The 16702-nt window shown below is 42.5% G+C and overlaps 1 pseudogene across 1 annotated transcript in view; it reads left to right on the top strand.

Moving 5' to 3' along the window:
• The first annotated feature begins 9697 nt into the window (after positions 1–9697).
• LOC309858394 (supervillin-like) overlaps positions 9698–16702 on the top strand; it is a 41737-nt pseudogene continuing 34732 nt past the window's right edge. The window contains exons 1-2 of the transcript XR_014316646.1: positions 9698–9825; positions 11563–11620. The product of XR_014316646.1 is annotated as a supervillin-like (transcript). The remainder of the gene's footprint in view (positions 9826–11562; positions 11621–16702) is intronic.

The following is a 16702-nucleotide window of genomic DNA, read 5'->3' as shown; positions in this document are numbered from 1 at the left end:
GACTTCAGTACTGGGTTTCATTTTCTTCATAGCAGGTGAATCTCCGTGTTCTGGTAGATACATGCCTTCCCACTTTTGCATGGCCTGGCCTCTCCCATTTCTCCTGAATGTGGACCACCGTTCCAGCTCACACCTCCTTTAGTAAAGCATTGCTCTCCTCCAATCTGTCACACTCACATGACCCTTTCTTCCTACCCATCCTTTCCTCCATTCCCCACTAGGCTCACCATCACCTCCTCCAGGAAGCCTTCCTTCATTAAACTCATCCATTTGGTTTGATTTTCCTGCTTCTTCCCAGACATCATCTTAAATGGCTTATACTCATGATTTCTTACTTTTGGGAGCATATCCTTATCTGGGGTAGGGGGACCTTCATTTTTAACAAGCACCCCACGTGACTCTGAGGGGCACCAAACTTTGCTATCATTTGCCTTTTTATCAGATGTTAAAATGACTCATAAGTGTGCGTTTATCTTTCATCATTTCAAGTAGAGTAGAATGTATCTTCAACTTCCATGTCATAACCTTCCTGTGCTATTCGGTCTTTGAGTACAGATTGCTTTCCTGGAGATCCCTGCACATGGAGAAAGCTCTTGAGAACATGTCTAATCTTAGCAACATCCACCCCCCAACCCCTCATCAGTCAGCAAATGCACGGGGGACCAGCTCTGAGACTCTAGTGAAGGTCCTGGGTACCAGCTAACCTACATCTCTCACAAACAGTGGAGATGCTGGGGAGGCAGGTTGCTGGATTTTTCTTAAGTTTCCGTACAAATTAGTTTTGTGAGGTGGGGGTTGACTGTCCTCTCCTTCTTATGAAGATGCTTTTCTGAGGACAAGGAAGGCCAGAAATTATTTTATTCAAAGCCCTTTCCAATCGTTCAAGCATAGCTGTGGAAAGGCTATAATCTATGAGGTATCAACAGTAATATTATACATTTACTGGTCTACCATCTGGATTTTTAGACTCATAAAACATTCTCATATCTGATGATTCAGTATTTCCTTGCTTTCTGTTCATGTTAAAACCATCAAATAGTGAGTATTGAATGACTGGAGTTGGCAGAAGCCTTGTGCACGCTCTCTGGACAAGTGGAATTATGCTAGCCCCCCTTCTCCTCAGCTGGGGTTCTGCCCTCTGTGAACGAGCCCAGTGGGGCTTGGACCCCTGCAGCTCTCAAGAACAGTGTTCTGCACCCCATGCCGTTTCAGATTTTACACACTAAATATCTAAGTATATTACTTATTTGTCAGATCATTGTTGAAGGACCCTTAGTGTATTGGTCATCGATTAGGTCAGAAATGTTCTTGGCGCCTCCTTGACCTGGAAGGGAGTAGTGGGCGCGTGCAAGCCAGCATCTGCCTTTGGTCCAGCGCCTGTCAGGAGACCTGTGCCCGGATTCCCAGCACATGCCTGTAACTTGTGTCACTTTGTGCTTTACCTTTAGTGTACTTTATTTTTTAAAAAATGTGCTAAAATATAATACCATTGTAACCATTTTTAAATGCATTAAGTACATTAACATTAGTTTCCAACAGACCTCAACATCCACCTTCCAGAACTTTCTCATGTCCTCCAACTAAAACTCTGTTCCCATTCTGCAGTAGCTCCCCATTCCCCCTGCTCCCCAGCTCCTGGTAACTACTGTTCTGCTTTCTGTCGCTGTGAATTTCACTCCTCAACATACCTCCTATATGTGAAATCACGCAGTATTTGTCCTTTGTGTCTCTGGCTTAGTCATTGAACATAATGTCTTCAGGGTTCATCCATATTGTTATAAGTGTCAGAATGCCAATCCTTAAGGCTGAATAGTAGTCCATTGTAGGTATATTTCAGTGTATATTTTAATGTGAAAGTGACCTTTGTTTTGTTTTGTTTTGTTTTTTTCCTGCTCTGAGAAATGGTTGACTGTCCTCTCCTTCTGCAAGCTACCTGGGTTATTTTCCCCAAGAATCATTAGCTACAGATTCAGAACTGGCCAGAAGCTAAAATGATTAGAGATAATTTTCACTTCATATGTTAACATTCTTCTTTTGGACATTTAAAGACATTAATAAGTCCTTAGGGTTTGTAGTAAGCCTTTTTTTTTTTTTTTTTTTTTTTAAGATCTTTCCTATGGCAAGATGGGCATGGTTCTTTCAACACATCTAATACAGAAATGTCTGAGTTACAATATTTCTTATCATTGATAGTACTTATGTCTTTTCATGGCTACATACTTGGCCTGTTTAAAATTACCATAACAAATCCTGTAACACAAAATTTTATTTGAGACTTCTAATTATTACCACAAACCCAAATTCACAAAACATTTACAACGCACACGGGAGGAGAATTACTCTAAATAAGGAATCTGGAATATCTGAATAAACCAGTTTGTGATAAAAGGGAAGCAAAAAGGACTCACCAGGCTTCCTACTGGTGGGACTCCCTCCCCAGGCAGTTCTGCCCACATTCAGAGTCTGCACACAGAAATAAAATCCACCCCAGAAAATGTGAATACCATTTCCAGCTGCTTCTAGCATACAAAATACCCCTACTTTACTAGGCTATAAAAACACAGCCCTCGCTTTGGAATTTTCAGTCGTGGCCTGTAGTAGCTTATAGTAGATTTCATTACAGTGGTTCTGCGGCACTTGTTAAAATCATTGAAATGTATCAGTAACTCACAACAGGATGTAGTCAGGTGTTGCACGTGTCAATGTCCTCTCTCTTTCCTATGGACTGGGAGGCTTCAGGCACTATCCAGGGAGCCCAGTGAGGAGGCGGCAGGCCTGGGAGGAGGGAGTGTCACACACACCCGCATCTCTTTCCCATATGAAGATCCACGCAGGGATTGGAGGATGCCCTCCGGTTCTCAGAGCTGTTCCCCACACAGTTGGCCCTCGAACAACACGGGTTTCAACAAGAGCAGGTTGATGTCTCTGTGGATTTTTTTTTTCTAATAAATACAGGACGGCAATTGTAAATGTATTTTTTATTTTCCTTAAGATTTTAAGAACATTGTCTTTACTTAGTTGATTATAAGAATACAGGTTATAATACACATACTAAATATCGTTAATCGACTGTATGCTCTTGGTAAGGCTTTCGATCAACGGGCTATTTTCAGTTCAGCTTTGGGAGAGTCAAAATTCTACTCCGATTTTCAACGGTGCAGGGGGCGGTGCCCCAGCCCCTTCGTGGTTCAACGGTCAGCTGTATATTCCTGATTTAATCATGGCCTCACCTTCATATTTACCTCTTTGATTTCATTTTAATTGATCAGGAAGTGGTCTTTCTGCCTTTAGAGAGCTACATTTTAAGCAGCCCAAGGATTTATCCTAGAACACCCAGTATCTCCGTTTTCTCATCTGCCAATGGGGATGGTAGCAGCATCTCTCTGAAGATGCTGGAGAGAACTGAATGAATTTAATGCTCCAGAGCACTTAGCATTGTGTCCCCCCTCTTGGTGAAAGGTCAGTAAGGGACCCAGTTCTATGCTCTTCTTTAAATCATCACAGTAGATGTGGTAGAAAATGTGCAGGTATTAGGCTGTTTTCCTTTTCATTTGGCTTTGTTCCCATTTTCTCCTCTATGATGATGACTCCCAGAGGACAGCTTCCTCTCACGTGGCATGGGTACATAAATGTCAGCCAGACAGCAGACAGGAGTCGGGTCACAGACAGTGGCCCCTCCATAAAGCCTCAGTGTAATCCTGTGAACAGCTATGAACCACAGTCCCTGAGGAGTTAATACCTTGACCCTTTGTCATCTGATGCCTTACCTGTTGACCTTGCCCCTTCAGGAAGTGACCCTTCTTACCTGGACTCACACTGACATTGTCCACAGCCGGACTGCAGAAATCCACTCCCATTTTTCCCATTAGTTCATACCCCTGGCACATCTTTAGCATTTCTTCCTGTTTCTCCCTGTACACAAATACTTAGGTGCCATATCCTTGCTTCACCGTGTAGGAAAGACAAGAAAACATTCCTAGGATCCTGTGTCAAGTTTAGGAAGGAGTGGTAGTACTTCTGCTTTATGCCTCCTAGAAAAGAAATAGAGTTGGCTGAGAATGAGCCAGAATCTAGGAATGAGGAAGAGCGGAAGTGAGCCCACTGCTGGTCTGCTTGCTTGCTTCTTTCACTCATTCCTCCAGTATTTAATAGTTCATTGTTCTGAGCCAGGCACTGTGCTAGGAATGTGTCTCAGGTGTTGCCCCACAAGCTTGGTAGTTCCAAAAGACATGGCTTTTGAGCAGGAAAAGTGTACTTGGTAATAGAGAGATGCTGAGAGAGAAGAAAATCTATGGAAGGGATTTAACAGGTGAGTTCACTCTTGGTTGGCAGGGGAAGTTAGCCCAGAACTTCCAGGTGATTGTGGCCCATGCGGAGTGGAGTTTGAGAAACACTGGGCTGCACGTTATCAAGAGCTTTGGTGATTTTCTGGGCCAATGCCCCTATAGCCAAGAAATGCGTACGTTCAGGGGAGAAAGGTTGGTTGATGTTGTGTATAGGCCAACAGACACAATTCCATTCATGGTTTTCTCCTGGATGTTTAGGCCAAATCTAAACCTTGGGATTTTAAAAGAATCTATTACCTTTGTCTTTATTTGTAGTTAACTGTTTTGGTAACCGTAGAAGTAATTCATGCTTATTGTTGGAACTTTGAATAAAGGAGGAAAAACATGAACAGAGTTATGTCTGGGTAGCGAGATAATAATGTTTTGGTCTGTTTACTTACTGTCTTTCTGATAAGGCGGGTGTCTATCTCTAATACATCATGAAAATTTTTTCAAATCATCAAGTAAGTTTCCAACCTGGTTTTCATGTATAATTTTCCCATTCTTCTGTATGTTTCTTTATGTAGACTCTTTCCATTTTTATACATTTATAAACAAAACTGTGGTAAACATCCTTGTACTCATTCAAAGTAATTTCCTTAGTACCTTTCTAGAAGTGGAATTACTGAGCCATTGCTTTATACATTCTTAAAAGTTGATAGTAACATCCTTATCTTGTCTATCTCCGATAAGGTGGAGACCTTGGAAAGGGAAGGAAGAATTGTAAATTGCTTTCTTTTTTCCATAATTCCCTTCCCCCACCAAAAGGCCCCGATTTCTGTCTTTGCCTGAGGACCTTAGATATGTCCTATTCACTTCTGTCTAAAGTCACTGAGGGTTTGAGGAACATGTAGAACCATCTTTGGTTTGAGGAGCATCTCGGGAACAAAAACCAGATGAAGGAGTCCTATGAGATTTGTAAGAAGTTGACTTGACTCCTTCCAGGGCCAGATTGTCCTCTTTACCGATGAAACCAACACAGGTCAGAGGGCTGGGACCCTATGACAACAAGCCAGGACACATATACAGCAATGGCCCCTGTTAGTTTGTGTCCAGACTGATCAGGAATGTGGGAGTTGTCCTGGGGAGAGCGAGAGAATGTGAGTTTATTTCTAGCCTGGCACTGCCACGCCATATGCTCTGTGACCTTGTTGGGGGAGGTTGTCCAACTCTTAGTAAAATGAAGACCAGGTGATCAGAAAGGCCCCTTCCTCTCGTTTTCCCAAAGTCCATGGCTTTGGATTTACCACGACCTGATGCGGTTGTCCGAGTGATTTCACTTTGGGATGTCAGCATCTCCGTGGTCCATTCATAGATCCTTCTTGGTCATCCACCACCCACAGATCATGACATTGACATGCCCATGACAGTGACCTTCCTCTTGCCCTCCCATTCACACATTTATGTTCCTTCCACTGAAGCATTTTTTTGTGTGCCCATCTAGAGGAAATGTAAACCTTTGCTTTCTTTTTAATTTCAAGATCGAAAGTTCAAAAACATTCCATAAAATACTTCCATGAAACATTAGTTCTGAGCATTGAGAAGGCTATGGTGCTTTGAAAATGGAAAAGATCTGTGTTTCTAACTGGACACAGTAGCAGAGAATTTTGTGCCTCTAGTGTATCTCCTTTCTTTGCACTGAGCTGGTGGTTAAGTGATGTTGGACAGCGAGTACGACAGTATCTCTGCTTTAAATTGAACTATCTTCTCCCTGAAATTTAAGAACATCACAACCACAACTTAGAATTTTCTCTGCAGAGAAATAAAACATGCTAACCTACAGAACGATGTGAGGAAATGTCTGTCTGTTTTGGTCGCTCTTCAGTGTGAATGAGCCACCTTAAAATAAAATTATTTATTGTTATTATTTCTAATTATTGGAGAGTAGACTTAAAAGCCTCATATTTTCTACTGATAAAATACAGATTTCTTTCATCTTTATGATCTCATGGGGTTGGGATAATTAAATAAGAAATTAACTTATATATCCGTAATTTATTAAAGAACGCTATGCTTTTTCTTTTCAACAGTGAAGCCATATTTAAATCTGTTTGCTTTTTTTCCATAATGGGTGAGCAATGCAAATAGTTCTGGTTAGATTCCATTACCAGCTTATAGAGAATATCCAAATTCTTTTTAGTTGCTATCAGAATTCATCTTAAAAACTCAAACTAGAGATGTTTCTCAGTAACAATTAAAAATAAACATTTAGATATACTTAGGATAATTCTATTGAACTATTCTCCAAGAAGAGTAGTTTTCAGGAATAGAAATGGTTATGAGCAGGTGACACTGTGTTTTATAAACTAAATTCTTTATAAAGATTATTTGTAAATATAAATATTATTTCATCTCCTGTAATTATTCATTTCCAGCATCCGTTGCTTGGGCAATTTCCTCCCTTTCTCTTCGCCTTCTGACACTTCCTTCTTCTTTCCCAGTTAGTCTGGACCTGACAATAAAATGTCCACTACAGTTGCCAACAGCTCCGTATGTTGTTCCTTGCTGAGTTTTTGTAAACTGCCCCATTTGCCCTATTTCTCCCCAGCTTCATCAGAGTTGTAGTGACCAGCTGTATAGAGAGAACGTCAGATGCCATCGCGGACCCACGGAGTAACCAGTGCTGGGGTACCTTCTGTGGGAGCACTTTGGTTAATTTCTTCCTTTTCAAGTTATGTTTGTAGTTTGGAGATCCGTTTAAGTCCATTTGGTTTGAAATCAGGACATAAAGTCAATGAAAGTCATTTCAGAGTGTGACCTCGAGCCTTCAGGAAAGATTATTGCATGATTTCATATGGGCACTCAGCACACATTCTCTGGGAGCCTGCTGTGCCCCAGCTCAAAGATGGACATACTCACAGTCCCTGCCTCCCTGTGGGTGAATGGGGCGAATCATGGTCTGGAGCCCACCACCTTCCCCAGATCCTATGGCTCCATCACGAACCGAGTGTCTGCACATGAGCAAGTTACTCCTCTAGCCCTGTTTCCTCATCTTGTAAATGAGACCATTTTTTAAGGTTCCCTTTAATGCTCCTTTTAGCTGTAAAATTGCCGACCTCCAATCATTGCATATTTTTCTTGGAATTACATTGTTACTGCTTGGCCTCACTGCCTTCATGTTGTAGTTAAACATAAGCGGGGGGACTCCAGGGTTTCCAGTCTTGAATGTAAAAAGCTTGGGAAGTCCCGCTTTATCCCAACAACAAGAAAGAAGCTGTAAGGACCGAGATCAACAACTCTTCTTGGATCCTTAGGCGGTCCCAGGGCAAACCACCGCTCCAGAGATGAGAGACACAGACAGGCCAGTACAGGGAGTCGGGCTCTCTATAGGGAGTAGAGACCCTCAGGCAATGCAAGGGAGCAAAGATAGTCTCTTCCACAAATGCTGCCGGAACAACTCGATGGCTACATGAAAAAAAAAAATGAATCTAGACACAGACCTTATACCCTTCACAAAACTTAGTTCCAAATGGATCCTAAACCTGAATGTAAAACACAAAACTGTACACTACCTAGGTGAGGACATAGGAGAAGGCCCAGATGACCTTGGGAATGGCAATGCCTCTTTATTTTTATTTATTTACTTTTTAGAGAGAAAGAGCATGAGCAGGGAGAGGGGGTGAAGTGGTGGAGGGAGAGGGAGAGAGAATTTCAAGCAGGCTCTACACTCGGCATGGAGCTCAACGTGGTGCTTGATCTCACAGCCCTGAGATCATGACCTGAGCGGAAATCAAGAGTCAGACTTTTAACAGACTGAGCCACCCAAGCACCCCCAGTGATGCCTTTTTAGTTAAGACACCAAAGGCACAATCCATGGAAGAAAGAAATGACAAGGTGGTTCCTTCTTAAAACTATAAAACTCCTGCAAAAGATGATTTCAAGAGAATTAGAAAACCCACAGGCTGGGCAAAAATATTTGCAAAAGACACATCTGATAAAGGACTATTATCCAAAATATACAAAGAATTCTTAAAACTCAACAATGGAAACAACGGAGTAAAAAAATGGGCCAAAGCTCTTAGTAGACACCTCACCAGAGAAGATACACAGATGGCAAATAAGCGTAAGACAAGATGTTCCATGTCATAAGTCATCAGGGAAACTCAGAACCATAAAGTACCACTGTGCATCTATCAGAATGACAAAAGTCCCCAACATGGACGTCACCAAATGCTGGCAAAGATGTGGAACAGCATGAACTTTCATACATTGCTGGTGAGAATGCAAAATGATACAGCCACTTTCCAAGACCATTTGGCCCTTCCTTGCATAACTAAACTTATTTGCCATATGATGCGGCTATCACGCATCCTGACTTGACCCAAAGGAGCTGGTCTTTACCCAGAGGAGCTGAAGACTTCTGTCCCTGCAGAAACCTGCACATGGATGTTTATGGCGGCTTCCTTCATAGTTGCCCAAACAAGGAAGCAAGCATTCGGCAGTGGTAAACAGACTATGGTCTGCGCAGACAGTGGAATATTATTCACCACTGACAAGGCATGAGCTGTCAAGCCAGGAAAAGACATGGAGGACCCTTTGGTGCATATTACCAGTGAAAGAAGCCCATCGGAAAAGGCCACATGCTATGTGACTCCAGCTATGTGACATTCTAGGAGAGGCGCAACAAGGGAGATGGAAGAAGAGCAGTAGTTGTGGGGGGAGCAGGTGGGGGGGCGAGTAGGCAGAGCACAGAGGATTTTTAGGGAGCCTTCCCCTCCATCTTGTAGTAAACCCGGACCTGCTTTATAAAAATGAAGTCCCTCTAAGAAATAAAGGAATAAAAAGGGGGCAACCCAAGAGGTAAGGCCTAACCGGAGAGCCTCTGTCTCAAATTAAAATTTTTGAGCCTCCAGTAATATCTGCCTTTTCTTTTCCCACAATTTCGCTCATATGTTGTTCATAAATCTTAACTCTTAACGATGGGGTTTTGGCTCCCCGTTAGGTGAAATATTTCATTTAACTTCGCCAAAGCCAGACTCGGAGCAGCCTGGGAATCGTTAGGCGGCTTCCCCGCTTCCCAGTACATCAGGAGTCTCTGTATGGCTCCTTTTTGTTTATTTTTAGGGCGAGGAGGAGTTGTTTTGGACTCCCCCATGGTGGGGGTTAGGCTGCAGTATTGTGTGTGTGGCGGGAGCATAAGCTGGGCTTCGGCCCCTGCTTTGAAGTGGCAACATCAGGAATGGCCCATCGGTGGAGAGCAGCCTGGTTCGGCAGCCACAGGCCTGATTTCTGCCTGTAATCTGATTACGGGGTCTGAGCTGTTCCAGCCTGCAGCCTCCTGCTCTGCGTTTACTATACTTTCAAGGACACGAGGGCCTGATTGCTCCAGCCCTGTGCTGTGAAAAATCTCAACCCAGTTTTGCTTAGACGGGCGGCAGGCCGCGGCCGGTTGCCCTGGGCTCTGCATCGCACTGTGTGACTAAACGTTCTGTGTGCAACATGTTCAGAAACCCAGAGCTTGCCGGCTGCCTGGGAGCTCTCAGGTTCCCTGAGAAACAAGGTAAGGCAGGAAAAATAGGAATTGCACTTGTGGGTTTATTTTGTAACAGGATGAATGCCTCGTGTCCTCCGTTTCTTTCCTTGTATTCTCCTGTGTCCCATTATCGTTTCCTCAAAGGACGCTTGAAAGATCTAATTGCATTTATAAATTAGCTTATTTTGTGGCTGAAATATGTGAGGTGGTTTTTGTTTGGTTGTTGTTGTTGCTTTTTGTTTTTTCTTTCTTTCCTTTTTTTTTTTTTTTCTCCTATTGTAAGTTAGAGATACTGCTGAACCACAAAAGCCTTTATGCAGGAAAAATTGCAGATTCAGTTCCAATGCCCAAACTTTGAATCCTGTTCTGGATGTGCTGTGCATTAGCTAAAATAGTTTTCTAAAGCGAGGGCTATATATACTAAATTATTTCCAGTAGACAGGGGTGTTTGTCTTTTTTATGAAATCTTCATGTGATACTGTTTGGAACAAAATGTTGTTTTTGTAGTGGCTTCCTTTGAGTGCAGAGGAAAATGCATGCTTTCCATGGAACCCCCGGAGTGGCCCCGCAGATTCCGATCACTGATTGAATAGGGCTGAAATGCTGAAGTTATTTTGACTGTCCCATGTGAAATTCTGGCACTCTGTGTCAAAGTCTTTTTCAGCACAGATGCACTCTTAGGAGGTGATTCGAACAGGCCTTAGCTTCGCCAATTTTCTTCTACAACATTTGCTAGCTTTTTGAACTGAGTTCTCTCTCTCTCTCTCTTTTTTTAATTTTAATATATAACACGATATTTGTATAATTAGGAAAAAAGCTCAGGTCTTTAATTGGACGTATACCTTTCATTTTACTGTATTTCTCTAGTTGGTCAGAATTTCCAAATGCCAGGAGGCTCCTGGATGGGTTTTGCTGGCTAATGACATGTCAGCATCTGGTGCATTTTGTACCTCCTTTTCCTCAGGCTTCTGCCCCCAAATATTAAACAGTAAAAGGCACTTGCTTAGAAGTCTGTGTAAGTGGTCTGCTTGTGGTTTTCTTGGTGGACAAACAATTACTGTGCCAAAAGTTGTAAAACCTTACTTGCCATCAGACTGGTATAAATTTGTCTCTGCCTGGTTTTGATTAACTGGTCCAGCCGGATGTGTCTTTTTGCTGCATGGGATTATTACCCCCTGTCTTTACATAATACATATCCCGTCTTCAAAAATAAAGAAAGAAATAGTTAATTTGATGATTTGTTATTATTTAGATCTTAAGGAAGGCAATAAAAACAGTGGACCTGTTCCCTGGCTCTTCACCAACCCCTCCATGCACACATTCTTTTAAAAGCATCTTGAATATATCAGGCAGTGATGAGTTTCATCATTTCTATTTATCTGGACTGAAATTGTTTAATTTTTTTTTGTCTTTTCCCCTGAATACATAACTGTGCTATTCAGTATTTAATTGCTTTGAGTATTCTTATAGCTATAACAAATTTCAATGATAGCATTGAACTATGTCCGATTCCCCCCTCCCCACCTGCAGAATTATGTCGGCTAAATTTCAGAGGGGAGGAAACTTTGCCTGTGTAAAATGCATGTTGTGGAATTTGATTCCTAAAAGGTGTTGTTTTTGTATTCTTATGTCTTGTCTGGTTAATGGTTTCCTTTTCCTTAAGTGATATGTTCAAAGGGGCTTTGGAGAATTTTGTTTTCCATTGGAGTTTTTTTTAACTTACTGTATAGTTATTTCAATGTTACATCATTTCTTTCCCCTTAGATTTCAACCAGAAAAACTTAAGCTTCGTTGGATTACCAAGTCAAAGAAGAGTTTCAAGGTAAAGTGATCTTCGCTCAAGGAATCTTAAATTTTGAAGATCTGTGGTAGCTTTTAGAATTATTCTCCTAAATTCCTAATTCATGAGTTTGAATGTTTGGCGGTATGTTTTCTCCCCAGAGTTTGATTTATTAAAATGTCTGAAGCAAACTGACCTAATAGTACGTTCAGCCAAAAAAGATTCTTTTTGTATTCATTAATGCTGTTTATGGGAACATGATCTATTTGCAGATCAGATAAAATTTTGAACCTGTGAAGGGCTATTATCTTTTCTTTCTTGTACCTGACTCTAAGTGTGGGATGTTCTTTTGCAGTCTGTCCATCGGGTAAGAGAGCTTTTGATTTTTTAAGAGAAACTTTAGCCTTGTTCTTTCTTTCCATCCTCCTTTCTTCCCTCCTTCTCTCCCCACCCCCAACCAATCCATCTGTCCAGTGAGGTCTTTTATTTTTTTCCTTAAGATTTAAAAAAATTTTTTTAATTGGACAGAGCCAGTGAGCATAAGCAGGGGGAGCAGCAGGCAGAGGCAGAGGAAGAGGGGGAGGGAGAGTAGGTTTTCCACAGAGCAGGGGGACCCCCAATGCAGGACTCGATCCCAGGACCCTGAGATCATGACCCAAGTCAAATGTAGACGCTTAACCGACTGAGCCACCAGGTGTCCCCCAGTGAGGTCTTTTAATCATTTTGCATTTCAGTTCCCTCGACTGTAAGGTGTTATGGGCACTGATTCAATATACCTAACATGCTGAGATGCTGTGGTACATAATCATTCATTTAAGCTCTCGTAAAAATTAAAGTTTGTGCCAGATGTGTCCCAGATGTTTCTTAGTCGATCACTGTCCCTGATAGAATTTGAGATTTTCAAATGGAGACACAAAGTTATTGTCCCTAAGACATGTAGGCATCAATCCCAGCCTACACTTGGTGATGGTAGAAGGACCCAGCCCTGATTTACCCCTCAATCCACTCAGACGCTTTCGTTCCTAATGTATCATGTATGACATTGTTTCTTTGCTATAAAGGGTTTGCATTTCAATGGCATTGAATAAACAACTGTTCTCATCAGGCTGAGCGTGGTCCTGCCCTGCCCTGAAAATGGCAAAATAGATCTTGTGAGCACATTAGATGAGATAAAGCCTTGGTGGATTTGATCCATGTCTTAGTATCAGGCCATCTAGAGCAGTAATGAGCTAGGGTCATCGGTAAGGTGGTCTGTCTTATTGAACTCAGGAAATCTTACATTTCTGGGGCTTCACACAGCTTCCCGTATTTCTCATCTTTGCCATGTTTTTGATAGAATCTAAGGCTTATACTTTTCGTGAGTTCCAGCTACTATAGCAAAATACTCTAGACTGGATGGCTTATAAACAGCACAAATTTCTTTCTCACAGTTCTGGAGACTGGAAGTCTGAGATCAGAGGGCCAGCATAATGGGATGAGGACCCTCTTTAAGGTTGGAGACAGCCAACTTCTTGTGTCCTCATTGGTGGAATGGGCTAGAGAGATCGCTGGGTCTCTCAGAAGAGTTGTTTTATTTTAATTGAAGTACAGTTGGTCTCTGAGTCTCTTTTTATAAGATAAAGACACTGTTCTCATTCATGAAGTCTTTATCTCATGACCTATCGCCTTCCAAAGTTCCCACCTCCTCATCGAATCACATTTGGGGGTTAGGATATCAACATCTAAATTTGGGGGAATACAGATGTTCAGACCAGAGTAGCTTAGTTCCCAGTATGTTCCTGGCAGGTTGGTAGAGCTGTAGTAGAGCTAGTAAGTGGCTGTGCAAGAGGAAGAAGAGGAAAGCGTTGCTTATTTAAGAATAGCAGCAGCATGAACTAGAAGGTCAGACGTTTCAGTGAAAGCAGATTCAGAGGGACACAGCCGCTCTAAAATGGTGGGCGGTAGGTCCTCTGGATCCATGCAAATGACGACCTTCTGCCCACGGAACTAGAGTAAAATCGGCTGGAGATGGAGGCACTTGCCTCCTTCAGAGCATTCAGATCAACTAGATGCTGAAGTACAAAGAGGAGGTAGTAGACTTTGATCTCTTGTGTATTGTAATGTGAACAACAGTAAAAGAGTGAACAGATCGGAGGGAGCCTTTCCCAGCGTGGGTGCTGACTGATCAGTCATGGTGTAGCCCCATTTTGTCAAAGACAGACGCTAGTAACCACAGAAAATCCTGTCCTCACTCTCCTGAAGTTTCCCCTTGTTTCTACTGTTGGCATTTAAGTAGGTTAATGGGACACATTAAAAAAAAAAATGTGGAGGCAGGGAGCAATGCTTCTTAGATTATTGAAGCAGAGGGAAGGAGGCAGGGTATGAAAAATTTAGTCCTGAGAGAGCACTATTTCAGAGGAGATGAAGATATATAAAAAATACAAAAGGTGCAGCTTAATGGCAAAAGTCAAAAGTCAAGACTGTAGCATTTACCTTAGCTATATATGGAGGATTATATGTTTTATTCTGAAATAGACTCTTATGCTTTTGGTTGAGCTGTGGCAACCCACCCGTGCCTACAGAGCTTGTCAGGCAGAGAGCCCGTGCCCCAGGGGTGATGGACCACGAAGAGAGCGCCACGGAGCGCGTGGAGCTTAGTGCTTTGGAGGCTCCCATTGTGTGGGTAGGATTGGGCTCCACCAGTCACACTGCTTGGTGCCTCTGACTCAAAAAAATTAAAGGACGGTGATGTTTGGGCTTTTTGGGGTATTTGTGGTTTTTTTTTTTTTTTAAGATTTTATTTATTTATTTGACAGAGAGCAGGAACATAAGCAGGGTGAGTGAGAGAGGGAAAGCAGGCTTCCTGCTGAGCAGGCAGCCCATGTGGGGCTTGATTCCAGAACCCTGGGATCATGACCTGAGCTGAAGGCAGATGCTTAAGGACTGAGCCACCCAGGTGCCCCAGGGTATTTGTGTTTTATTAGCCATTAGAAGATGATGGGAAGGGATTATTCATTCACAAATGTTCCACAGTCTTTTTTTTTTTTTTTTGAGAGAGAGAGAGAGAGTATGGGCTCTCATGTGGTGTAGACCCTGAGATCATGATCTGAGCTGAAACCCAGAGTCAGAGGCTTAACTGACTGAGCTACCCAGGCACCCCTATAAATCAATAATTTGAAATAAGATGCTTGCCACATGTTCTACAAGTAAGAAACCAGGATACCATGAGAGAAAACAACAGAGGTGCATAATATATATTTGGTGTGCGGTGGGACAGGTACGGGGTCAAGGACTTTCTTCCGTGAGGAACTAACCTTGAACAGAGCAGGACTCAGGTAGGCTGGAGAGGAGGGAACCTGGGTAGAGTAAATCACATTTACAGTAAGCTGTGTTAGGAACCACAAGAGCTTTTCCTGACAGTGCTTGGGTTTCCCACTGGTTTCTGACCAACTGGGAAAAGGCTGCCCTTCTTATGGGTACTGACACTCTCAAAGCTTGTTTGAAGAAGGTAAGTGCAGGAGCTGTCAGGGGCTGACTTGGAAACCCCACTGTAGAAGTTCAGAAAAACGTTTAACTGGGGAGGAATTTCTCAGTCTTCATTAGCGGCTTTTTGATAAGCACACAAAAAAGGGGGTAAATAGAAGCATGCAGATATTTATGTTTGAAGATACGAGATAGTCTTTGTCCCCTAAGATCAGTGGCCTGAGAAACTGAATATTTCCAGGATTGGACCATTTTTGTTTTTGTAGAGAATTCTTTTCCTGAGATTTTAGTTTCCCGAAGAAAGTACAGAACTTTATCCAGATGTTTACACAAGTAGCTGATTAACCGGTGACAATAGCATGCCATTCTTTCAGTGGGCTATACTTCTACAGTTATGTGCTTCTGTTGGTTTATATACTAAGTCGTAAATCTGAATAAAACACTGAAAAAAAAATTATCAATGCATCATGATCGCTGTTTAGAAGTCAGTGCCAAGTCCACATTTCTGACCTAAGCAGGTGTCCTAGAGTCTTTAAACCATTTGGAGTGTGATTTATAATGACTACTTATTCTCAAGACTTTTTATGAAATAATATGAATATATGGCAGACCTATTTATGAATATAAGCCCTACCACATTTATCAGCAATAAGAAAGATTTCAGATGAACTTGGTTCTAGCAGATCTGTCCCCTGTCTTGGATCTTGCGCCAGCTACTTGAAATTGAATTGATGGATGGGGTGTAGATAATTTGTGTGTCCCACTTACCTGGTATGCACAGAACTTTCCTCAGTCCAGTCCCCCTGGAACCCCTAATGGACAGGCACCCCTGCAGGGCAGAAATGCAAATGGAGGACAAGCCCTTCAGGAGGGTCAACTTTGCACTGAAGTTCAGCCTTTGCAAGGCTGTCGTTCACCTTTCTGGAGGTGATCCTGTCACTGAAGAAAATTAGTTCTCCTGTTTTCATGCTAAGTTTTCTTCCTGTTGTGTGGTGGCAGCTCTGTGGTCTTGCACAACCCCAGACATGCTCCCACGGAGGCCCGTGGTGTTGGTGCATGCCGCCTGGGGCCCCCTAGATTGGTGTGTCGTCTTTGGGCAAACCATGTAACAGCTTCCTAATCTGCAAACCAGGGATGATGATAGTGCCAGTGTGCCAGGGCTGGCTTGCACTGCCTTGTGAGAGCGAGTGCATGTGTCTCTTTCCAGAAAGTCTTATGCGAAGCTTGCAGATCGGCCATAGTGGGAGTATTGACATCATCAGCAGAGACTGCAAAGCACATGCTCAGGGGAAGCAGGTGGGAGAGCAAGAGGAAGGAGCCCACTGTTAAACCTTTCTCAGCATAGCCCTGAGCAGCTCAGGCCTCACCGAGTCTTATGAAGATAATTAAGATTATACCCACAATATGCCTCATTAGAGAAGAAAAGTACATTGTGCTTAATTCCGTATTCTTTCCTCCTTCATTTCCTCCTGTATCCCAAGACAGGTCTTCATGAGCCTTTCAGACCTACTCACCATGCTTTGATTTCTTAGTTGTTTGAAGACATTTGTTACTTTACCGTAATTTCAGCCCTGGAGGAAAGCATGTATATATCCTAGACAAGTTGCTGATTTTCTGAGGAAGAGATGAACACAGAAAGGTTGAGCAATTAATCCAAGCTTC

This window comes from Mustela nivalis, assembly GCF_964662115.1.
Source record: "Mustela nivalis genome assembly, contig: HAP1_SCAFFOLD_2305, whole genome shotgun sequence".
Classification (NCBI taxonomy): Eukaryota; Metazoa; Chordata; class Mammalia; order Carnivora; family Mustelidae; genus Mustela; species Mustela nivalis.
This window is presented reverse-complemented; position numbering and strand designations above follow the sequence as displayed.